We start from the raw sequence: 26,473 nt of genomic DNA, 5'->3' as shown, positions 1-26,473 counted from the left end.
TTATGAGTACAATGAAGGTCGGTTCCGAGATGACTATGAGTCGGGAAATGTTGGGTGGAGCCGAAATGAAGATGCTTATGATGGTGAAGAAAATCGGTTCCAAGATGAGGATGAGTCGAGAATTGTTGAGTGGAGCCAAGATGAAGACACTTATGAAGTTGATGATGATGGCAATGAGCACAATGTGTATTTGGTGACTAGGGTGCCATTGCCTAGTGAAGAGGAGCATAGCCAACGTCATCGATTATTTAGAACTCGATGCTTAGTTCTTGAGAACAAGTGTGAGATGGTGATCGACGGAAGAAGCCAAGTGAATATCATTAGTCGGTCCGCCATGATCAAGTTTGGGTTGGTTCCCGAGCCACATTTTAGACCTTACCGCCTTGGTTGGGTCAATGAGGTAGAAAGGCTTCAAGTTACTCATTGGTGTAAAGTTCCTTTCACTATTGGAGCTTATGGGGATGAAGCTATGTGTGATATTGTGGAGATGGGTGCTTGTGATGTGCTACTTGGTAGGCCATGGCAATTTGATTGTGATGCCTCACATGCAGGAAGAAGCAACACCTACACCATATGCAAAGGCGGAATCCGATATGTCCTTACACCTTTGAAGAGTTCTCCTAATACAAAAACGGAGACCACTTTGGAAGATTGTCCAACTCGGGAGTTGAGTGTGAATGGGTGCATTGGTGGAACGGTTGAGACATTGAATCATCTTGACTTGGGTTCCATGGATGAGCTAGCTAACCACTCTCCTAGTGAAGTCAAATCAAAAGAGGAGAATGATGTTGAGAAGGGGGGTAGCAAAGTTGGAAGTGAGGAAGTTGAGCCGATGTCCGAAGGTGACAAGCACATGCTTTCAACGAGCCACCTAAGGGGTTTCCTAAAGGGCTTCCACTTTTGAGAAAGCTACCACGAGACATAGCATGGGATCCGGGAGATAGTGCACCTAGCTCTACATATGGTGAGTTGAGCTCTAGAGAGGAGGAGGAAGGTTGCTCTATGAAGCCTATTGATAGCACTGAGATGCCTAGCACATGCCACATGCAAAAGAATCAAGTCACTCATTGGGTAAAATCTGAACTTATTCTTTTGTGCTTTGTTGAAATATATGTGTTGGAAGCTTGGTTGTGTATGTTGAGGGAGAGCCTTTCCTATGAGGAGCTCATGAGGGGTGATCTTGTCATGAGGAATGGGAGTTTTATGTTGAGGGAGGATCTTTCCCATGATGAGCCCATGAGAGGTGATCTTGTTGAGAGGAGTGTGAGCTTCATGTTGAGGGAGAACATTCCCTATGATGAGCCCATGAGAGATGATCTTGTTGTGAGGAATGTGGACTCTATGTTGAGTGAGAACCTTCCCTATGATAAGCCTATGAGAGGCAAGCTTGTAGTGAGGGATGTGAACTTTATGTTGAGGGAGAACATTTCCTATGATGGGACCATGAGGGTTGATCTTGTTGTGGACTTTAGTGATTGTTTGTTGAGGGGGGATGGCTTCCTGTGGAATATAGAGAAGATGGAAGGAAGTCAAGACTTGGTAGATTCAGAATCCACTATTGTGTGCCTTATTGACATGTATGTGTGTGGGTATATGTTGTGCTTATTGAAGAAGCATCAACCTTATGTGGAGTCAATGAGAAGCAATCTTATGATGAAGAGAGTGGGGTTTATGAAGTCTTTGATGAATGGGGATAGCCGTCCGAGAGATGTTGAGAAGGTAGAAGTAATTCAAGACTTGGGGATTGAGAGCCAAGTTAGTAAGGTGGCAAGTGTTGAAGTTCCGGGATTGTTAACCCACAGTGAGGATGGAGCTACTATATGTGTACTTGGGTTCACTATGATGTGGGTTGACGAGTGTCGCCGGGATATTCCGTTTGATGTGGGCCATGGGCAAGGAGAGATTGAGCATTGTAGCCGGGTTAGTGGAATGAGTGATAGCAAAGTCCGGGTATATTCAAGTCAAAATCATGTTTGGGTTGTGAAGAGTACTCAAGGGATCGCTCCAATTTGGGTTGATATATGGCGCCGGGACATGTCACTTGAGGTTGGCTATGAGCGAGTGGAGGTTGAGCCTAGCATCCGGGTTGATGGCGTGAGGTATATTGAGGTCCGGACATATTCGACTCAAGGCCGTGTTGGGGTTTTGAAGAGTGCTTATGGGATTGATCCTAGCTGGGTTGATACGTGTCGTCGGGACATTCCATTGGAGGTAGGCCAAGAGCGGAAGAAGAGTGTGTTGATTCCTCAAGTTCGTGATGGGGATATCAAGAGGATCCATGGGTGGTCCGTGCAACCAAATGAGGGGCGTTGGAAGATCACCCAAGCATTTATTGGGAAGTGGTTTGACAAGCTTCGCCAAGACATACCATTCGATGTTGGAAGAGCATCTGATATTGGTGGAGATGGGGAAATGAGTACCACGGAAGATGAAGTCTGGGGTGAGGCACTTGTGGAGATATGGGGAAAAGCTCGTGAGGAGAAGGTGAGTCCGACAATACGTGGAGTGGACTTCTTGAATTCATCTCGAACAACACTTTGGTTCGATTTGAGGGCTTGGGTTCATTCACAACGAACACGTCTCATCAATATGTGGCAAGCAACTTGGGGTCAAGTTATTTTTAAGAGAGAGTGTATGATGCGGGGCATCTTTCCCTAGGAACGGGTCCGGACAAGGGAAGTCGGAGGAAGAATCAAGCACGAGCAACAAGCGAGTAAGGAGGCCAAAATTGTGCCACACAATAAGTGGGGCACGCTCCGCTTGGTCTATTACACGCTCTGCGTACTTGAGGGTTTTATCTAGAGAAAAGTCCAAGAGGTCATCCACGCGGGGCTTGGATCAAGCATGCTCCGCGTAGAGTTAAAAAACGCTCCGTGTATAAGAAGAAATGATCCAGAAAAGAGTTCAGCAGCCAAGGCACGCCCTGTTAAGCCCAAAATATACCTAAAATATCATTAGTATTTACATTAGTTTTGCTACGAATTCATACTATTTATACCTGTTTAGAATACTTTTACTTTTGAATATGTTTCTTTCTTGTAAGGTACCTAAATATTTGGTAAAATCCAAATAGGAACGAAAAGATGTTAAAAACAGAAGAAAAACCCTACAAAGGAGTCGAAGACGACGAAAATCAAACGCACCAAAACGAGGACGAGGACGAGGTCAGTCACAGAGGAAATTACTCCGTGTCGCGACCGAGAATCCTCCATTCTCGGTCGCGACACGCGTCGCCAGCATCTCCCCCTTACCATTTCGAAGGCTAAATATTTGCTCCCCCATTCTCGGTCGAGAATTTGGATTCTCGGTAAGAGCAGAAATTCTGAAGGAGCTATACGTACACGTTCGTTCACAAAGAAACGCGTCCGTTCGATTGGATAAGAACGCCTCTTCATAGCAGACACGTCTCTTAAACTCGATTCTTCAACATCTATAAATAAAGAAGTGATTTCAGAGTTGAAGATATAGGAAATTGAAGGAAAGATTAGTATAGAATTAATGCAGAAATTCTGAGTCAAGCGATTCAGAGCTAGAAGTTCGATTCTGTAAAAAGCAATATGATGTACACACATTGTTTATCAGATAATTACAAACACAGTAGCATTTAGATTTGTTCATATTAGTTTACATTTTGGTAGTTGACGACCCATCTCCATTCCGAAGATTCAACGAGAAGATTTAGTAGAGGATCCGCCCCTGAGTCTGACAAACTCTAACGAAACTCAAGGAAAGGATTGACAACCCATTCGCTTGAAAGTCGTTGAAAGTTTCCATGCTTCTTGTTCTCTGTAAACTTGTATCAAATTCATATTTCATCTAATAAAGTTCATTCTATTCGATAGATTTTTATGTAGCACTTTGGTAAATGATCCGAAGTGAGTTCTGGTGTTTTCATTAAAACGTAGTCGAATTCAAAATCATTACAAGGAAACTTTGTTGAACACTTAGACAAATTGATATCTCGGTAGAGTATTAATTTGGTTAAGGAATCAATCTAACCAGTTAGGGGATTGTTGCGTTCAAAGCCTTTTAATTAGAGGAATTTACGTTATTACATTTTATTAATTTATACAAAGTTTAAAGTTGTTTTCTTTGCTTAATGCAAACAAATACATTTATTTACTTTTCTAAAAAGAACTAAACGTTTCTGTCTTGTATATTCACCCTTAAATCAGAAGTGATTTCTAATATTCGTCATACTCTAATCTAGTTCTTATTCTAGCAATTTCAAAACGAAAACCAATTAAATGATTTTACATATTATAAACCTTAAAAGTAAATCTAACCGATTCAAAATAAGTTTTCGTTAAAAAGCGTTCCCTGTGGGTTCGATATCTTTTATTACTACAAGCGTATACCGTGCACTTGCGGAAATCGCTCAACAAGTTTTTGGCGCCGTTGCCGGGGAACGCCAAAATTTTTGACAAAAATTTAGATTTTTCATGTTATATTTCGAATCTAGGTTTATTCATATTTATTCAAACTTTTATATTTCATTTATTTCAAATTACTAACATATTTATTTTTCAAATTCTGTTTTGAAGGTAGTTTCGGTTCATGCAAGATTTCAAGTTCATGCGCAGTTCTCGAAGTTCGGGCATGCCACCAAACCCATTAGACCTAGAAATTGAAAGAACCATTAAAAAGAAAAAGAAAGCAAAGAAACATAAAAATAAAAATACACAAAATTTAGAACCGCAGCCAGAAAATATGGCAACGCTTATGGATTACGCTAGGCCAGGAGTGGCCGGTGTAACCAATAGTATCATTAGACCCCAAATCACCGCAAACCAAATTGAAATTAAGCTTTGCTTAATATGTTGCAAAATAATGTAACATTTTATGGGTTGCCTAACGAAAATCATAACACCCATTTGGCAAATTTCTTAGAAATTTGTGATACTTTTAAAATAACTGATGTGACTGCTGAAGAAATCAAACTTCGCCTTTTTCCTTTTACTTTGAAGGATAGAGCCAAAGAATGTTTAACTTCCATGCCAGCCGCAACATTTGCAACTTGGGAACAATTAGCCCAAGCATTTTTATCAAAATATTTTCCTTTAGCAAAAACCGCAAGAGTCATAAAAGAGTTAACATCTTTTTCTCAAAATGATAATGAAACTCTTTATGAGGCTTGGGAACGTTTTAAAGAATTTCAACTGTCACACCCGACCCTAGACGACCTCAATCGGCATCGAGCGTGAAATAGAAATATCATAATCAATATTTAGGAGTCTCCAATTTATCCAAATATCATAATATCATATTTCTTTATTTATTTTGGCCTTCCTCTTCAATATATATATTCTAAAATAATTCATAGTCCTACTACATTAGTCATTCGAGGACCTCAATATATATTTACCAACTCCATTATATTACAATTGAAAGATCAAAGTTCTAACTATAATTCTAACAATAAGCAGCCAACTTCCAAACCTCGCCTAAACGGTCGGTAACCTTCTCTATATCCTTTACTTTCTCACCTAAAAACATTAAAACATTTAAAAACGTGAGACAAAAATCTCAGTAAGAAACTATCAGCCATAAAAACCAACTTTACTTATCATAGCTACATATATACATTTATAAAGGGATTTAATCAAAACTTTATAAAATATACTCAAAACGTAAGTTCATAATATATGCAAAGTACTAAACCAAAACCAAAAATATATAATCTTGTATCCATGCTTGAGTTCAAAATCTTATAAAATATACTCAAAACTTAAGTTTATAAGATAAAATTTGTGTATGTGTATCCATCCTCGAATTCCACCCGTGTAGATCATAACATCAATCATAACAATATCGAGATATCTCAATTATATCCCGTTCCTTGCCTAACAGTTAGGACTACCAGCCGTGCACTCTGGCCATACCGCCATTAGATATGGTCTTACAAATACAACTCCTACCCCGGGCAATCCTAGATGGACAAAACCATTTAATCTTTCGAAATATCACAACTCATAAAAATCATATTTGGACTTCAATCCAAAATAATAACAACAATAACCGCAACAAATTTCTCAATCCAAAAACAATTCTTAAGAAATCATCAAATTCATTTTATTCAATATATATATACATTGAAACCAAAAACACATATGTATATATGTAAATCAATCAAATGAAGCCTTAAATCAACATAATCAAGTAAAATCTGAAATTCACATAGAAGTATAGTCAATAGCTTCATTTGAACCATAATTTCACAATAAAAAGCAAAATCGTGAAAAACCCCAATTTTATAAAATTCTTGTATAACCCTAAAATATCAATTTCTGAAAATTCTTTGATTATATATATATATATATATATATATATATATATATATATCTATATACATAAAACTCAAAATATAGTTGATAGTTACTTACCTTGGTCACTAATTGAGGAAAACACATCGGTTCAATTCTCCTCTAAATTCTGTCTAAGACGTTTCCTTCCAAACACTACCGAAACTTAAAAACTCTTCGGTTAGGAATTAGATCTATGTATAAGGATGCTATGTTTCAAATTTTGAGTGATTCTGACGGTCGAATCTCCATAAATCAAAGAAATGGTGGAGAGACGGTTCAGAGAAAACTGATGAATTTTTAAAGGAATAGAAAAGGAAAACGAAAAAGAAGAAAAAAATAATAAATCATCATCCTCATCTCCCACCTCTTCACCTTGCGTAGATATATATTCCAAATCTGGTAAATATCCAGTTTGATCCTTCATCTTTATATAATCTTTTAAAAATTACTCTAAACTTTTAATTTATACCTAAAACCATCGAATTAACCCCAAACTTTTCCTATAGCACCAAATAAAAATCATATACCTAATAATTATAATATATACTAATATCAAAATATAAATTTTAGAAATTTAGACACGGACGTGACATCAACGTTTATGCCCACACCACCAATTGCCCGCTGAACTTTTAATGCAAACATTTTATAATGGATTAAATCCTACAACTAGAGGTTCATTAGATGCTATGTCTACAGGGTTATTCATGAAGAAAACATCAGCCCAAGCAAGAGAACTTTTGGAGGAAATGGCAATCAACAGTAGTATGTGGCCCACGGAGCGTGGATATATACCAGTGGCGAAACCATCATCCTCAACTACATCATCGGTTAAAGGTATAATGAATCTTGATCCAGTTGCGATGCTACAAGCCCAATTTTCTGCCTTATCACACAAAATAGATAGGTTTATGACACTGTGCGATCGTAATGGTAATACAATCCAAACGGATGTGGATTATGAAGGTATGAGCGAGATTGAACTGGTAAATTTTGTCCAAGGGCAAAACCAAACTAATAACCCTTATTCCAATACATATAATCCTGGATGGAGAAACCATCCTAACTTTAACTAGAGAGATAATAATAATAATAATAATAATACGAATGCTAATCAAAATTGTACCAATAATTATCAAAATCAATCAAGAGATACGATTAGCACTTTATCTTCTAAGATCGACAAATTTATTGATGCTATGAGTGGAAAAATAAGTAATCACGGATCGAGAATAAATTCGATCAGCTTATTAAAAACCAATCATCTAGCATCCATAATTTGGAGGTTCAAATTGGACAACTCGCTAAATCAATTCCATCCCGCAAAGAGGGAAGTCTTCCCAGCCATACGGAGGAAAATCCGAAAGAGCATGTAAAGACTATCACTCTTCGCTCAGGGAAAAACTACTTAGGTCCGGAAATGCCCGGAAATTCAACTTTACAAGGAACTGATTTACCAAAATCCAAAGAAGATACACCAATAAACTCAAGTACAAAAACTTTTGTACCCAAACCACCTTTTCCACACAAGGTCCGAAATAAGGACTATGACAAACAACTTTTAACATTTTTAGACAAACTTAAAAATTTGCACATTAATTTGACATTTATGGATGCGATTACGCAAATTCCCAATTATGGTAAATTTTTAAAAGATTTAATTTCAAAGAAAATGAGTTGGGAAGGAATATCATCCATTTCGCTAACTGAAGATTGTAGTTCAATAGTGTCAAGTAATTTGCCTACTAAACTCAAAGATCCCGGATGTTTCACCATTCCGTGTAAGTTGGGAGATATCGAATTCCCAAGTTGTCTTTGTGATTTAGGAGCAAGTATAAACTTAATGCCATTGTCTATTTTTAATAAGTTAGGTTTAGAAGAAGATATCAAACGTACCAATATGGTTTTGCAGTTAGCAGATCAAACCACTAAAAGACCATATGGTATAATTGAGGATGTTTTAGTTAAAGTCGACAAATTTATTTTTCCTACCGATTTCGTTATATTAGACTTTGCATATGACATTAATTGTCCACTAATCTTTGGTAGACCGTTCATGAACACGGGACGTGCTCTAGTTGATGTGTCGGAAGGGAAAGTAGTTTTGAGAATATGAGAAGATAAGATCGAGTTTGATATGAACCAAGCAATGAAATATCCTATGGAGGATTTCGCTTGTATGAAGCTTGATTTAGTTGAAGAATGTGTTAATGACATTATTCAAAAAGAAGAAGTAATAGAACCTATAATGAGTGAAGAGTTAGAAGATAATGACCCAGAGCCTTTTATTCGAGAAGATGGACCAGTTCCGCCCTTGTTAAGCCCAAAATATACCTAAAATATCATATATAAATACGTTAAATTTACATTGAAATCGTGCTAATTATATTCATTTGGAATACTTTTACGTCTTTATTTACTTCTTTGATGCAAGGTACTTAATTATTTGGTTAAATCCAAATAGGAGCGAAAACGAAGCCAAAACGGAGCTAAAATGGAGGAAAAACCTAAAAAACGTACCAAGAATGCATATCAGTCAGAAGAACGCTCAAGGAGGACGAAAAGCAATCGAGAGACAGGGAGACATCTCTCTGTCGCGACTGAGATTTTGAGAATCTCAGTCGCGACTTACGGAGGTCAGCTCGGGGGAAAAACGAAGTCTTCAAACTCGTCCCTATACCCCCTGTCGCGACTGAGATTTTCAGAATCTCAGTCGCGACAGCGAACCCTTCTGCACACAAAACACATGTTTAAATCGGAAAAACGCGTCTGTTCGTTCGGATAAAAGCAACCCTTCACCAGCAGACACGACCCGTCATTTACAACCCTTCACCAACTATAAATAAGTGATCCATTTCAGAAATCGGGGTTGGAAAAAGTTAGAGAAAATTAGAGAAGAAAGTTATTATGTCGAGTTTCTGATTCAGAAAAGAATAAAAAAGTTTAGATTTCATTTCTGTATAAACAATCGTGCTGTACACGAATTGTTATTAGATTAGTTATAAACAGTATTAGTTTAGTTTTCATTCTGGTAGTAGACGAGATCAGTCTCTATTCCGAAGATCCAGCGAGAAGAATTGACGGCTGAAGCGCATGAGGTTTGACGAACCTATGGAGTTTGAGAGAAAGATTGACAACCCGGATCTCAAAGTTTTCGTTACAATGCTATCCAAGTTTCTACTTCTCTGTTAACTTGTGAAAATTCACATTTCATTAATGATATACTTATTTATTCAATACATTCTTACTGTTGTTATTTTGATGTTGTTCTGACAAAATAGTTTTCAAAATGATAAATTGGTGTTTTTATTAAAACGTTCTATTCCATCTTATTCATATAAAAACTTTGTTGAACACTTGATAGATTTAGTTTTTATGAATGACATGATCGCTGATCGCGGCTTATCAGACATAAAATACTAGTTTGATTAAGGTAGGAATCACCTCAACATCAGGGGGATTTCTATGGTTCGAAGCCATTTAATTGAATAAATCGCTATATTGTTACATGTCCATAATCTTACAAAGTTAAAGTTGTTTTCTTTGCTTTATGAAAACAAGTTCTATTTTATTCCAATTGCAGAAATATCTGTCTTGTAATCAAAACCACAAAGACGGAACTGTTCTCTAAACTCAATATAATCCTTCTATCTAATCCTAATTTACCAAAACCAATTCCATCAATTAAACGTATTTCTTTTATTAAACCTAAACACGTGATTAAAACCGAGTTAAATAAAGTTTTAGTTAAAAAGCGTTCCCTGTGGGTTCGATATCTTTTATTACTACAAGCGTATACCGTGCATTTTCGGAAATCGCTCAACAAGTTTTTGGCGCCGTTGCCGGGGAAGGCCAAAATTTTTGACAAAATTTTAAATTTTTCGTGTTTTATTTCGAATCTAGGTTTAAACATACTTATTTTAACTTTTATAATTTAATAATTTTCATTTACTAATTCATTTATTTTTCAAATTCTGTTTTGTAGGTAGTTTCGGTTCGTGCAAGATTTCAGGTTCATGCGCAGTTCTCGAAGTTCAGGCATTGTACCAGACCCTATAGACCCAGAAATTGAGAAAACCATTAGGAAGAACAAGAAAAATAAGAAAAACAAAAATAAGACCCCAGTAAAAACATATACCGAGCCAGAAAAAATGGCAGACCCACCAACACTTATGGAATACGCTAGGCCAGGTGTGGCCGGTGTAACCAATAGTATTGTTAGACCCAGAATCACCGCAAACCAATTTGAAATTAAGCCAGCTTTGCTTAATATGTTGCAAAATAATGTAACATTTTACGGGTTACCTAACGAAAATCCTAACACCCACTTAACAAATTTCCTTGAAATTTGTGACACTTTTAAAATTCCAGATGTGACTGCAGAAGCAATCAAACTTCGCCTCTTTCCTTTCACCTTGAAGGACAGAGCCAAAGAATGGTTAACTTCTATGTCAGCCGCAACTTTTGCCACTTGGGAACAATTAGCCCAAGCGTTTTTATCTAAATATTTTCCTTTAGCAAAAACCGCAAGAGTCATAAAGGAGTTAACATCTTTTTCTCAAAATGATAATGAGACTCTTTATGAAACTTGGGAATGTTTTAAAGAACTTCAACGTTTATGCCCACACCACCAATTACCCGCTGAACTTTTAATGCAAACATTTTACAATGGACTAAATCCTACAACTAGGGGTTCATTAGATGCTATGTCGGGAGGGCTATTTATGAAGAAAACATCAGCCCAAGCGAGAGAACTTTTGGAGGAAATGGCAATCAACAGCAGTATGTGGCCCGCGGAACGTGGACATATGCCGGTGGCAAAACCATCATCCTCAACCACACCATCAGTTAAAGGTGTAGTTGAACTTGATCTAGTCGCAATGCTACAAGCCCAATTTTCTGCTTTATCGCACAAAATTGACAAGTTTATGGCACCACGCGATACCAATGGTAATCCAGTCCAAACGGATATGGACTACGAAAATATGAGTGAGATCGAACAGGTAAATTTTATCCAAGGGCAAAACCAAACTAATAATCCTTATTCTAATACCTATAATGCTGGATGGAGGAATCATCCTAACTTTAACTGGAAAGATAACAATAACAATAATGCCAGTGCTAATCAAAATCGTACCACTAATTATCAAAATCAGTCAAGAGATACGATTAGCACTTTATCTTCTAAAATCGACAAGTTTATAGATGCTATCAGTGGAAAAATAAGTAATCACGACGATGGTTTTAAACGGATCGAAAACAAATTCGATCAGCTTATTAAAAACCACTCATCTAGCATCCATAATTTGGAGATTCAAATTGGTCAACTTGCTAAATCAATTCCATCCCGAAAAGAGGGAAGTCTTCCCAGCCATACGGAAGAAAATCCGAAAGAGCAGGTGAAGGCTATTACTCTTCGTTCAGGAAAAAATTATCAAGGGCCTGAAATGCCCAAAGATGTAACATTACCGGGAACTGATTTACCAAAGTCCAAAGAAGATATCTTAATCACAAATAATTCACCATTTGACGCAGGTACCAAAACTTTTGTACCCAAACCACCTTTTCCACACAAAGTCCGAAATAAGGACTATGATAAACAACTTCTAACGTTTTTGGATAAACTTAAAAATTTGCACATCAATTTGACGTTTATGGATGCAATCACACAAATTCCTAACTATGATAAGTTTTTAAAGAATTTGATTTCAAAGAAAATCAGTTGGGAAGGAATTTCATCCATTTCGTTAACTGAAGACTATAGTTCAATAGTATCAAGTAATTTGCCCACTAAACTCAAGGATCCCAGATGTTTTACTATTCCGTGTAAGTTGGGAGATATTGAATTCCCAAGTTGTCTTTGTGATTTAGGAGCAAGTATAAACTTAATGCCATTGTCTATTTTTAACAAGTTAGGTTTAGAAGAAGATATCAAACATACCAATATGGTTTTGCAATTAGCGGATCAAACCACTAAAAGGCCATATGGTATAATTGAAGATGTTTTAGTCAAAGTCGATAAATTTATTTTTCCTACCGATTTTGTTATATTAGACTTTTCATATGATGTAAATTGCCCTTTGATTTTCGGTAGACCGTTTATGAACACGGGACGTGCTCTAGTAGATGTGTCGGAAGGGAAGGTAGTTTTAAGGATAGGAGAAGATAAGGTCGAGTTTAATATGAACAAAGCGATGAAATACCCAATGGAGGAATTCGCTTGTATGAAACTTGATTTAGTCGAGGAATGTGTCAATGATGTAATTCAAAGTGAAGAAATGATTGAACCTATAATAGATGAGGAATTAGATGATAAGGACCTAGAGCCTTTGATTAGAGAAGATGGACCAGTTCCGCCTTCAATTGTAACACCCCCTAAATTAGAACTTAAAGAGTTACCCAGTCATTTGAGGTACGCTTTCTTAGGCGAAGGCGATTCTCTACCTATAATTATTTCTAACAAATTAACAAACGATCAAGAAGAAAAATTGAAAGAAGTTGTTAGAAATAGAATAGGAAGTATGGGTTGGCAAATTTCAGACTTAAAAGGAATTAATCCTAGTATAGTAATGCACAGAATTCACTTAGAAGAGGACAAGCCACCTAAAGCGGATAGGCAGAGACGCTTAAATCCGAACATGAAAGAAGTAGTAAAAAATGAGATTACTAAACTTTTAGACAATGGAATCATTTATCCGATCTCAGATAGTGAGTGGGTTAGTCCAATCCATTGTGTACCTAAAAAGGGAGGCATAATTGTTGTAAGAAATGATGAAGGTGAACTGATACCTACACGAACCACCACTGGTTGGAGGGTTTGTATAGACTATAGGAACCTAAATAAAGCTACTAGGAAAGATCATTTTCCTCTACCTTTCATTGATCAAATGATCGAAAGGATAGCCGGTCATGCATTTTACTGTTTCCTAGACGGTTACTCCGGATTCTTTCAAATTTACATTTACCCGGATGACCAAGATAAAACAACCTTCACATGTCCTTACGGAACATTTGCTTATAGGAGAATGCCTTTTGGTCTATGTAATGCACCAGCAACATTTCAACGATGTATGACAGCAATTTTTAATGACTTCATTGAAGACATAATGGAAGTTTTCATGGATGATTTTTCAGTTTATGGAGATTCTTTCGATGCGTGTTTACAAAACTTAGATAAAGTATTGTCTAGATGTGATGAAACGAATTTAGTATTAAATTGGGAAAAATGTCATTTCATGGTAGACGAAGGAATTGTTTTAGGTCATAAGATATCTGAAAAAGGTTTAGAAGTGGACAGAGCAAAGACTTCAGTTATAGAAAAATTACCCCCACCAACCACTGTTAAGGGAGTAAGATCATTTTTAGGTCATGCAGGTTTTTACAGACGGTTTATAAAGAACTTTTCTGTAATCTCCAAACCACTTACTAATTTACTTATGAAGGATTCAACTTTCGATTTTAATAAAGATTGTTTACAAGCTTTCAATACTTTGAAAACGGCTTTAGTCAGTACACCTATAATATCGAAACCCGATTGGAATCTACCTTTCGAAATTATGTGTGATGCGAGCGACTTAGCTGTAGGATGTGTATTAGGTCAAAGGAAGGATAAGAAACTTCATGTTATATATTATGCGAGTCACACTTTGTCCGGTGCACAACTAAATTACACCACAACTGAAAAAGAAATGTTAGCAGTAGTTTTTGCATGTGATAAATTCCGATCTTATTTGTTAGGATCTAAAGTCATCATTTATACTGATCATGCAGCTGTACGATATTTGTTTGCTAAGAAAGATGCGAAACCACGTCTTATTAGATGGGTTTTACTATTGCAAGAATTTGACATTGAGATTAAAGACAAAAAGGGAGTTGAAAACCTGGTCGCCGATCATCTATCGAGACTTGAGGATGAAAACGGTCCCATCGGTGAAACATCAGGTATTCGAGATGATTTCCCCGATGAACATCTCATGCAAGTACAAAGTGTCATAGCTCCATGGTATGCGGATATAGCCAATTACTTAGCTGCACATGTTGTGCCAGATGGATTGACTTCTCAACAAAAGAAGAAATTCTTTTCAGAAGCTAAGAAATATTTTTGGGAAGATCCATTCTTGTTCAAAACATGCGGCGATGGAATATTTAGGAGATGTGTTAGTGAGTTTGAATATGACTCTATAATGTTAGAATGTCATGCTAGCGCTTACGGAGGTCATAATAGCGTAAGCAAAACAGCAGCTAGAATACTTGAATGCGGATTCTTTTGGCCTACTCTGTTTAAAGATGTCCGTTCATTTATTATCCGCTGTGATAAGTGTCAAAGAACAGGGAATATAGGAAGGAAAGATGAAATGCCTCTTACGAACATATTGGAAGTTGAAATCTTCGACGTATGGGGAATTGATTTCATGGGTCCTTTTCCTCCTTCTTTTGGCAAAAATTATATATTAGTAGCCGTAGATTATGTTTCAAAGTGGGTTGAAGCAATTGCAACCCCGACAAATGATTCTAAAGTAGTTGTTAAGTTTTTAAATTCAATATTCTGTCGATTTGGAGTTCCTAGGGTTATGATAAGCGACGGTGGTACTCATTTCGTAAATAGAGCTTTTGAGTCACTTATGAGAAAATACGGAGTACACCATCGTATCTCTACACCGTACCATCCTCAAACGAATGGTCAAGCAGAAATTTCAAATAGAGAACTCAAATAGATACTTGAGAAAACAGTTTCGTCTTCTAGAAGAGACTGGGCACATAAACTTAACGATGCATTATGGGCATACCGTACTGCATTTAAAACGCCTATCGGGATGACACCTTATAGATTAGTCTATGGTAAAGCTTGTCATTTGCCGGTTGAATTAGAACATAAAGCATATTGGGCTATAAAAACCCTTAATTATGATTTGCAAAGCGTAGGGAAAAAGCGTTTGTTTGACTTAAACGAGTTGGATGAATTACGCTATTTGTCCTACGAGAATGCAAGAATTTATAAGGAGAAAATTAAAAAGTGGCATGATGCCAAAATCAAAATTAAAAACTTTAATGTTGGGGATAAAGTCTTACTTTTTAATTCGAGATTAAAATTATTTCCAGGTAAGCTAAAATCTAGATGGGCTGGACCATTTTTGGTTGTTAAGACATTTGATTACGGAACATTGGAGCTAGAAAAGTCTAATGGCGAACGATTTAAGGTCAATGGTAATCGTTGCAAGATTTACTTCGACGGAGCTCCAATTCAAGCAATTGAATCCGTGGATAAATTTTATGAAAATTAATTTCTTTAGTTTTCATGTTTTAATTTATAGTTTTTTTTCTTATTTTATGTTCGTAATTTTAATTTATTTATTTATTTTTTTTATTTTTAATTTTATTTACTTTAATTTTTATTTATTTTTATATATATTTATTTTTATTTTTTTGTGTACAAATGAGTTTTGTTAACATTAAAATTTTAATTTAGTCATGTTTTGAAAATGATTTCATTAAGTATTAAGTGTTATTGAGAAATTAAATATGCAGAAATCTCAGTTGAGATTTTCATATTAAAGGATTTGGAAATCTCTGTTGAGATTCCGAAAATCTCAGTTGAGATTTTCTGTCTTGTTGCATTTGAATTACTGTAAGGGATTACAGTCTTCCTTCTTTAAAATTTCTGTCAGTTGAATCAAAGAGGTATCACTTTGGCACCTTTTTCTTTCTAACAGACACAACCTTTCACTTATAGGATTTATATATTCCTGTAGGATCAGACTTCTTCCATTTTATTTCATCTTTCTGAATTTCTTTCTCAAATTCTCAAATCCTACAGACTTCATTTTCTTTTCTCTCACAGACATGACTAAGTCTTTGAAAAATGTTCAAAAATGCACTTCTTCTCAAAAAGGGAAAGTTGATATCTCCGATCGATATGGTGCATGGTTTCCCATTTATAACCATGACAAGGGGAAACGCTTTATGCAATTCAGATATGCTCAGTTCTTTGGCATGATGTATCTGGACGAGTTTCTGAACGAGGAACTCGGGATAAGCGAAGACATTGATCGCTATCTGACTAATTTGGGTTGGACCAAATTTGTTTCTATGAAATTTCCTATTATTGGAAATTGGGTTCTGGAATTTTTCTCCACCGTTAGGTTCGTCAACAAGAGACGTGTTCGTCTCAGTTTTCGTTGTGAGGGGGAGGTCTTCACTTTTGGATATCCAGAACTACATAATTGGTTTGGATTTCCACCCCGAGACACAACTCAACACCATCCTGGAAGGGATATGACTTCTAGAGACATATGGAGGATGCTAACAGGATTTTGGCGATTCAATCCACGTCTTGCCTTCAACAAATCCATTAATTCTAATTCCATGCTGTATCTGCATAAGTTCCTCTGTCATAGCCTTTTTGGTCGAGTCAGTAGCAATGTTGTGAAAGATACTAATCTTTATGTGTTGGGCGACATTTTCCAAGGCAACTCAGTGAACTCCTCGAAGATTCTAATGGAGGGGTTAGTTGATGCTTCCCGTTCAAAGAAATGGAAGATTGGGTTCGCCAACATCATTTGTGGAATCATATTGGGAGCCAAGGGAACCATTTCTGTTCCTTGGACTGATACAGAACCATTCCCTATTTTAGACTACGAGTTCTTGGAGAACGAGGGACTTGTCAAACGAGTTTTCCGTTCTGGTCCAACATTCCTTTCTGCACCAGAGAGGCAAGTCTTCGTTCAAGCGAAGATTAACAGGCCAATGCACGTCATCTGTCATCTTCCTACGGATATATTTTATGCGTTTCTGTCTATTGTTTTTAATATATATATGACTGTTTGATTGTAATTTATGTTTTTATAATGTTTCTATGTAAATATATATCATGGTATTGATTATAATAAATAAAAGTGCATTAATTCATTAGTTTATTTCTTTTATTTAAGGAACAACCTTTGGTTTTCCTTCAATTTAATATTTCAGTTTTGTTTATCTCAGTTTCGGGGATTCATTGTAACATTAATGTCACTTACTTCACAGAGGAATTGGTTTTGAATTGTTAAAATCATCAAAAACAGTCCCACTTTTACCCAGATTTTTCAAAATCTCAGTTGAGATTTCGAATTCTCAGTTGAGACAGCAGAGGAAAAACTTTTCAGCAAAATTTCGCCCCTCTCCCTACTTGCTGTCGCGACTGAGATTTTGAAAATCTCAGTCGCGACTTGCGGCTTACAGGGATGGGATTGGGCAAAATTTCACTCTCTTTTCCTATTCCTACTCTATTTACTACTCTATTTACCTATCCTAATCAATACCTATACTTACACCTATTTAAATCACCTATTTTTACACCAATCATTCATCTTTTCTCTTCCCAATAACAAGATTCACTCATCTTCCCCATAAATATTTACCCTATTCATCTTCTTCTTCCTCAATTCACCACCATTATCTTTTATTCTAACTTTCATCCTTTCATATTTTCTTCTTTTCATTCACCCAAATTTCACAAACAAATCACTATGCCTAGACAAAAGACCGTTGCAAACAAAGCTAAGGCAACCGAGATCACTAGATTACGGGTTCAATATGGAGCACCGTTTGATATTGCGTCGGAAGCCGAAGGACGCAAATATCGCCGATTTTCTAATTTTCAAATAGATTTCGTCGACATGGTTTTTCTTGACACCGACACGGTAAACACACTTTCTTTTACCGAGCGTATTGATGAATTTCTTACCGTTCTTGGTTGGAAACGATTTGCTAGTATGCGTTTTCCTAGTCTTAAATCGCATATTATTGAGTTTTTGGTTACTCTAACCTATGACAAGAAGAAAGGAGTTATCTCTTAAGGAGTTATCTCTTTTCGTAGTGATGGAGTTCGTTATGATGTTGGGTATGCGGCCATGAACCGTTGGTTTGGTTTTCCTACTCGGAATTTTTATTCCAAGCCAAAGCCTTTTGATTCACACTCGGTTTGGCATACTTTAACCGGTTTAGATGTTTTTAGTCCAAAGAATACATCTAGTAAGCTAATTAAGGATGATTGTATATTCTTCTTTCACAAGTTTTTATCATTCTCCTTATTTGGTCGGGTTGAAAGTTCAAAAGTGAAAGTTCGTGATTTGGTTGTGTTAAATGCTATTTTTAAAGGTTTGACAATTGATAGTATTGAGATAATATTTACTAATTTAGTTCGAGCTTCCAAGTCCCGCAATAAGCAAGTGCCTATGGGTAATTTAATTACCGGCATTGTTTTGGGCGCTCGAGGTGAATTAGCGGATTATCAAAATATGCCTCATGTTGGTTTACCTTCATTGGATCTCACGGCACTTCAAAGAGCCAATTTATTGAAGAAATTAGGACCCCCCGCTTTTATCTCTTATGCGGATCGCACAAGACGTGTTTTTGCTACCATGAGTAGTGAAGCCTCGGGTTCTCAAGGTTTAGGTGCCCAAGATGATGATGAGGAAGATGAAGATGAATTTGATGAAGAGGAAGAGGAGGAGGAAGAGAATGTTGATGTTAATGCCACCGAACAAGCGAATGTGGAACCGAATGATGTAGAACAAGTTGGATGGCAACGTGTTTTGACACAAATGAACGAGCATAACCGTCACATGAATTTGCGGTTAGATGAAGTCGTTGCCAACAATGCCGAAATGAGTTCAAGGATCACTACGTTGAGTCGTGAGCACAAGTCTACTCATCGCCGGATGCTATCTTTCTTCCGACGCCAAGGAGTTGAGACTACGCCTTCTCCACCACCTTCACCTTGATAGGTTTTATCCTTTCTATCTTTAACTCATTCCCGTTATTATTATTATTATGTCTTGTTAAATTTGGTACACTATTTCAAATTATGTTTGGTACAATTTTCTTTCTTGTTATGTTTGAATGTTATCGTACTCTATTATCTTCAATTCTAATTCGTATGGTTTATTTCGTACTATTTTTCGTGTTTTATCGCTTTTTGCACCAATGAGGACATGGTCCAAATTAAGTGTGGGAGGAGATATTTCATATATCATTTTATTTTTAAGTACAAATGAATGCAACGAATGCGAATGAATGCAACATTTATATTTGTATAAATGCATGTTGTTTAAGTAAAGTATATAATGCAACGTTTTCATATAATGTGCAACACTTTTCAAAAATAATAGCAATTTTTTTTTCATAAACATATATTTTTGATTTCATATGTTTCAAATAAATTCTACTTTTAAAATAATGTTTAACATATTTTAAGGTTATCAATAATATTTCTATACGGGCTATATTTTTACAAATCTCCGATACGATTTTATCAAAAACGTCTCGAGTAAATGTATATAAGTAAAATTTCTTTAGTTTCAAATCTCTATTTTATATCATGAATTCATGATAAATATAAATCTTATTTTCAATTTTCAATTAGGTTTATAGGAATAAATCGAACTAACAACTATTAGCTTTTTAAGCTCGATATTATTTTTCGTCTTACATTAAAAACCAATTGAAGTTTTTAAGGAAACTTTAGCCATAATACATGTTGAATTTCAAGTCAATATAGGATGAATGTGCTATTTTTCTTTCCCAATTTTATTTTCGTGTTAATTTAATCAAGTAGTCGTATTTCAAGTCAATATAGGATGAATGTGCTATTTTTGGCCACGATTGAGACCAACCTTATCACAATCGAGGTATGAAAGGGAAGAACATTAAGTACCGTTTACTTTTGGCCACGATTGCGACCACCCTTATCACGGTCGAGGTATGAAAGGAACGTTAAAAAAATTAAATCAAAATTAAACGTGTTTAAAGTTTTAAGTAACGATTGCGTCCACCCATGGCATGATCGGTACCTCTTAAACAAACACGAAAGCAAATTAATGCGTATAAAGTTACGATCGAGACCACCCTTATCTTGGGCGTAACTAAGCAAATATATTAAACATAAGTCCTTAATAAATCTATATTTGTAATAGTTTAGGTTTGGGAAAGGAAATTTTGTGCTTAGAAATGCCTTGAGACGGAAGATTCGAAAACATGTGTGCTTACACCGTCCCGAATACTTCAAATATAAAAATTGAAATACAAGACGAGTAATATATCTCTTTTACACAAGCTAGTTTGATGCTTTGCGTATAAATTTACCATGAAAAGTTTATCTTTCGGTTTAACTAATTTAAAAAGGAATATATGGATATATGTTCTATTTTATAAAGAGATTGATTAAAGAATAAATTCAGTGAAATTTTGCTCGGGACTAGCAAAAGCTTAAGTGTGGGAGTTTGTTAAGCCCAAAATATACCTAAAATATCATATATAAATACGTTAAATTTACATTGAAATCGTGCTAATTATATTCATTTGGAATACTTTTACGTCTTTATTTACTTCTTTGATGCAAGGTACTTAATTATTTGGTTAAATCCAAATAGGAGCGAAAACGAAGCCAAAACGGAGCTAAAATGGAGGAAAAACCTAAAAAACGTACCAAGAATGCATATCAGTCAGAAGAACGCTCAAGGAGGACGAAAAGCAGTCGAGAGACAGGGAGACATCTCTTTGTCGCGACTGAGATTTTGAGAATCTCAGTCGCAACTTACGGAGGTCAGCTCGGGGGGAAAACGAAGTCTTCAAACTCGTCCCTATACCCCCTGTCGCGACTGAGATTTTCAGAATCTCAGTTGCGACAGCGAACCTTTCTGCACACAAAACACATGTTTAAATCGGAAAAACGCGTCTGTTCGTTCGGATAAAAGCAACCCTTCACCAGCAGACACGACCCGTCATTTACAACCCTTCACCAACTATAAATAAGTGATCCATTTCAGAAATCGGGGTTGGAAAAAGTTAGAGAAAATTAGAGAAGAAAGTTATTATGTCGAGTTTCTGATTCAGAAAAGAATCAGAAAGTTTAGATTTCATTTCTGTATAAACAATCGTGCTGTACACGAATTGTTATTAGATTAGTTATAAACAGTATTAGTTTAGTTTTCATTCTGGTAGTAGACGAGATCAGTCTCTATTCCGAAGATCCAGCGAGAAGAATTGACGGCTGAAGCGCATGAGGTTTGACGAACCTACGGAGTTTGAGAGAAAGATTGACAACCCGGATCTCAAAGTTTTCGTTACAATGCTATCCAAGTTTCTACTTCTCTGTTAACTTGTGAAAATTCACATTTCATTAATGATATACTTATTTATTCAATACATTCTTACTGTTGTTATTTTGATGTTATTCTGACAAAATGATTTTCAAAATGATAAATTGGTGTTTTTATTAAAACGTTCTATTCCATCTTATTCATATAAAAACTTTGTTGAACACTTGACAGATTTAGTTTTTATGAATGACATGATCGCTGATCGCGGCTTATCAGACATAAAATACTAGTTTGATTAAGGTAGGAATCACCTCAACATCAGGGGGATTTCTATGGTTCGAAGCCATTTAATTGAATAAATCGCTATATTGTTACATGTCCATAATCTTACAAAGTTAAAGTTGTTTTCTTTGCTTTATGAAAACAAGTTCTATTTTATTCCAATTGCAGAAATATCTGTCTTGTAATCAAAACCACAAAGACGGAACTGTTCTCTAAACTCGATATAATCCTTCTATCTAATCCTAATTTACCAAAACCAATTCCATCAATTAAACGTATTTCTTTTATTAAACCTAAACACGTGATTAAATCCGAGTTAAATAAAGTTTTAGTTAAAAAGCGTTCCCTGTGGGTTCGATATCTTTTATTACTACAAGCGTATACCGTGCACTTGCGGAAATCGCTCAACAGCCCTCAATTGTAATACCACCTAAATTAGAACTTAAAGAATTACCAAACCATTTGAGGTACGCTTTCTTAGGCGAAGGCGATTCTCTACCTATAATTATCTCTAACAAACTAACACATATTATAGAAGAAAAATTGAAGGAAGTTGTTAGAAATAGAATAGGAAGTATGGGATGGCAAATTTCCGACTTAAAAGGAATTAATCCTAGTATTGTAATGCACAGAATTCACTTAGAAGAAGATAAGCCACCTAAAGCGGATAGGCAAAGACACTTAAATCCGAATATGAAAGAAGTAGTAAAAAATGAGATTACTAAACTTTTAGACAATGGAATCATTTATCCTATTTCGGATAGTGAATGGGTTAGTCAAATCCATTGTGTACCTAAAAAGGGAGGCATAACTGTTGTAAGGAATGACGAAGGTGAATTGATACCTATGCGAATGATGTGTGGTTCGTCTAGCTGTGTATGTTTACGGATGTAGTGTGATATGAGTGTGCTATGGGACTATGGATGTGCTCTTTTTAATTGCTCTAAATTCACTAGACGTCACTACTTAGGGGCAAGTGTACCCGTCGTATCAAGTAATAATCCGGTTAAGACCGGGTATCGAATCCATGGGATTTATAATTACAAGTATTAGACGACTCGGTTTCGTATGTTATTTAAGCGATGATTACTTTGGGGTAAAGTAAGACACAACTACACACTATTCCTAACTATTGGCGACACAGAATCGTGTAGCTAAAAACTCTATGAAGTGGGGCGTGTATGATAAATTATAACCACGATAAATAACGACTCTAAATGTATACGGATAATGGTTTATTCTTGCAAAGACGACCAAGTGTAGTAAGACCGACCCGTGAAGTGCTTAGACTACGTGATTCCTAGTCAAGGCGTGTCTAATGCGGGGGAACTAGAAATTAGGGCCCATAAGTTCCGTGGCTTGTCAATTCCTACGGTTTCCGGTTTGTCACTTCCGGTAAGGCAACACCTATATAATTCCCTAAAGATAGCCCGGATGGCGACGGTAATCGCGTGTTCCTACACAATAGTCAATTATCAATATCAAAACAAGTAATAAACATTAACACGTAAAGGGAAATAGAGATTATGAATCATAAATTATAAATATGGAAAGCGTATAGATGAAATACAACCAAGCCTAATACATAGGAAGAGTACAAGCTAATTAGCAAGTAAAAGGGAGAATCCGCCCTTGGAACTAGCTAACCGGACTCAAAGCCGTCTCTTAGGTCATGGAGGTGGAACTCTCGAGCTTGGTGATGAATGATGGAGCGGAACTTCGATGGAACGCCGGAACAATCGAACAAGCTCTCGAGGGGGAGAGTTCAACTACAAAATCTGAATCTAAGTTACAAGGAAAGAAAAGAGTATAGTATAGCTCTCTAGTATGCAATTGGTGTCTAATGAAGTTCAAAAGCTATCTATTTATAGACATCAAGCAAGGGCAAGTTGGTAACTTCACAAAGCACAAGCATGGAGCAACATTATTTGGTGCAGAAATCCCATGATACGCCCCGTGTAAGGTGGTTTACGCCCCGCGTAGGTGCCCATTCCGTCAGAAATCTCCTGCATGTGGACCAATTCCGTGTCTAATTGTTCCCAAACACGCCCTGCGTAGTTGAAGTACGCCCCGCGTGTTTGAATTTCTGAAGTTTTATTGCTAGAATTGGAGTATTTACGCCGTGCGTAGATGAAGTACGCCCCGCGTAAATGTGTCTCTGATCTTTTTACGTTGAAGAACTGCCTTATACGCCCCGTGTATATAATGATATGCCCCGCGTATGGATAGTTGACTCTGGGAGACAATGCAGTCTGACTTTCAGGATTAGGCCAATTATTGCCGACATGTGTCATACGCCCCGCGTAAAATGGCATACGCCCCGCGTATGCTGAGTCAGTTCCACATGGTGCCTGCGGATAAGGCAATTATTTCTGTCATCATGTTTCACGCCCCGCGTAAGGGTTACTACGCCCCACGTATGTAGTGGGTTTTTGCTCCTTTCTTGTACCTGAAATACAACACTTGAGAGCCGAGTTTTCCTAAACTAATCAAAAAACGAAGGAATTAAACTAAAAGTACGAGATTTATTTTTATTTCTTTATTTATTCAAAATACTTTATTTTTGCAATTAAACTTATTTATTTTATCCAAAATTATCCCGTAAATCACCCTAAAAGATAGGGGTAAAATACCCCTATCAGCGAACCACCACCGGTTGGAGGGTTTGTATAGATTATAGGAACCTTAACAAAGCAACTAGGAAAGATCATTTTCCTCTACCTTTCATTGATCAAATGATCGAAAGAATAGCTGGTCATGCTTTCTATTGTTTTCTAGATGGTTACTCTGGATTCTTTCAAATATATATTTACCCGGATGACCAAGACAAAACAACCTTCACATGTCCTTATGGAACATTTGCATATAGGAGAATGCCTTTTGGTCTATGTAATGCACCAGCAACATTTCAACGTTGTATGACTGCAATTTTTAATGATTTCATTGAAGATATCATGGAAGTTTTTATGGATGATTTTTCCGTTTATGGAGATTCTTTCGATGCATGCCTACAGAACTTGGATAAAGTTTTGTCTAGGTGTGAAGAAACGAATTTAGTGTTAAACTGGGAAAAATGTCATTTCATGGTTGACGAGGGAATTGTTTTAGGTCATAAAATATCTGAAAAAGGATTAAAAGTGGATAGAGCAAAAACTTCAGTGATAGAAAAATTACCCCCTCCAACTACTGTTAAGGGAGTACGGTCATTTTTAGGACATGCAGGTTTTTACAGGAGATTTATTAAAAACTTCTCTGTAATTTCCAAACCACTTACTAATTTACTCATGAAAGACTCAACCTTTGATTTTAATGAAGATTGCGTTAAAGCTTTCGAAACATTGAAAACAGCTTTAGTCAGTGCACCCATTATTGCTAAACCCGATTGGATTTACCTTTTGAAATCATGTGTGATGCAAGTGACTTAGCTGTAGGATGTGTTTTAGGTCAAAGGAAGGATAAGAAACTTCACGTTATTTATTATGCCAGTCACACACTGTCAGGTGCATAATTAAATTACACCACAACCGAGAAGGAAATGCTGGCAGTAGTTTTTGCATGTGATAAGTTTAGGTCATACCTGTTAGGTTCAAAAGTTATTATTTATACCGATCACGCAGCTTTAAGATATTTATTTGCTAAGAAAGATGAAAAACCACGTCTAATTAGATGGGTTTTATTGTTACAAGAATTTGATATAAAAATTAAAGACAAAAAGGGAGTAGAAAACCTTGTCGCCGATCATCTATCAAGACTCGAAGATGAAAACGGTCCTATAGGTGAGACTATCGGTATACGAGATGATTTCCCTGATGCATATCTCTATCAAATAAAAAGTGTCATGTCACCATGGTATGCGGATATCGCAAATTATCTCGCAGCCAACATTGTTCCGGAAGGATTAAATTTCCCACAAAAGAATAAATTCTTTTTTGACATTAAACAGTATTTTTGGGAAGATCTTTTCTTGTTCAGAACTTGTGGTGACGGAATGATTAGGACATGCGTTAGTGAAAATGAATACGGGTCTATAATGTCAGAATTCCATTCTAGTTCTTAGGGAGGGCATAACGGCGTTAGTAAAACAATAGCCAGAATATTAGAATGTGGATTCTTTTGGCCTACGTTGTTTAAAGACGTCCATTCATTTATTATTCGTTGTGACAAGTGCCAAAGAACAGGGAATTTTGGAAGAAAAGATGAGATGCCTCTCACAAACATACTAGAAGTTGAAGTCTTCGACATGTGGGGAATAGATTTCATGGGACCTTTTCCCCCTTCTTTTGGTAAAACTTACGTATTAGTAGCCGTAGATTATGTTTCAAAGTGGGTTGAAGCAATTGCAACCCCGATGAACGATTCTAAGGTTGTTGTTAGGTTTCTTGAAGATATATTTTGTAGATTTGGTTGCCCTAGAGTCATTGTAAGTGATGGCGATACCCATTTCATAAACCGAAGTTTTGATGTACTTATGAAAAAATATGGAGTACACCACCGCGTGTCAACGCCATACCATCCTCAATCGAATGGTCAGGCAGAGATATCAAATAGAGAACTCAAATGGATTCTAGAGAAAACGGTTTCGTCTTCAAGAAAAGATTGGTCTTGTAAACTCAACAATGCGTTATGGGCATATCGTATTGCATTTAAAACACTAATAGGAATGACGCTATACCGATTAGTGTATGGGAAAGCATGTCATTTACCAGTAGAATTAGAGCATAAAGCCTATTGGGCTATTAGAAAACTTAACTTTGATTTACAGCAAGCAGGTAAGAAACGTTTGCTCAACTTAAATGAGTTGGATGAGTT

At 36.4% G+C, this 26,473-nt stretch overlaps 1 non-coding gene and 2 pseudogenes across 1 annotated transcript; 1 reads left to right on the top strand and 2 right to left on the bottom strand.

Moving 5' to 3' along the window:
• The window catches only part of LOC136205638 (uncharacterized), a 34,182-nt pseudogene extending 8,863 nt beyond the window's left edge, over positions 1-25,319 (top strand).
• On the bottom strand, positions 5,076-5,176 carry LOC136207749 (small nucleolar RNA R71; annotated as a pseudogene).
• On the bottom strand, positions 10,835-10,941 carry LOC136207704 (small nucleolar RNA R71). The gene has a single exon (XR_010676833.1). It is a non-coding gene; the product is annotated as a small nucleolar RNA R71 (small nucleolar RNA).
• Positions 25,320-26,473: the final 1,154 nt, after the last annotated feature.

Source organism: Euphorbia lathyris, chromosome 9 (assembly GCF_963576675.1).
Source record: "Euphorbia lathyris chromosome 9, ddEupLath1.1, whole genome shotgun sequence".
Classification (NCBI taxonomy): domain Eukaryota; kingdom Viridiplantae; phylum Streptophyta; class Magnoliopsida; order Malpighiales; family Euphorbiaceae; genus Euphorbia; species Euphorbia lathyris.
Note: the sequence above shows the minus strand (reverse complement) of the source record. Positions and strands in the feature narration are given on the sequence as shown.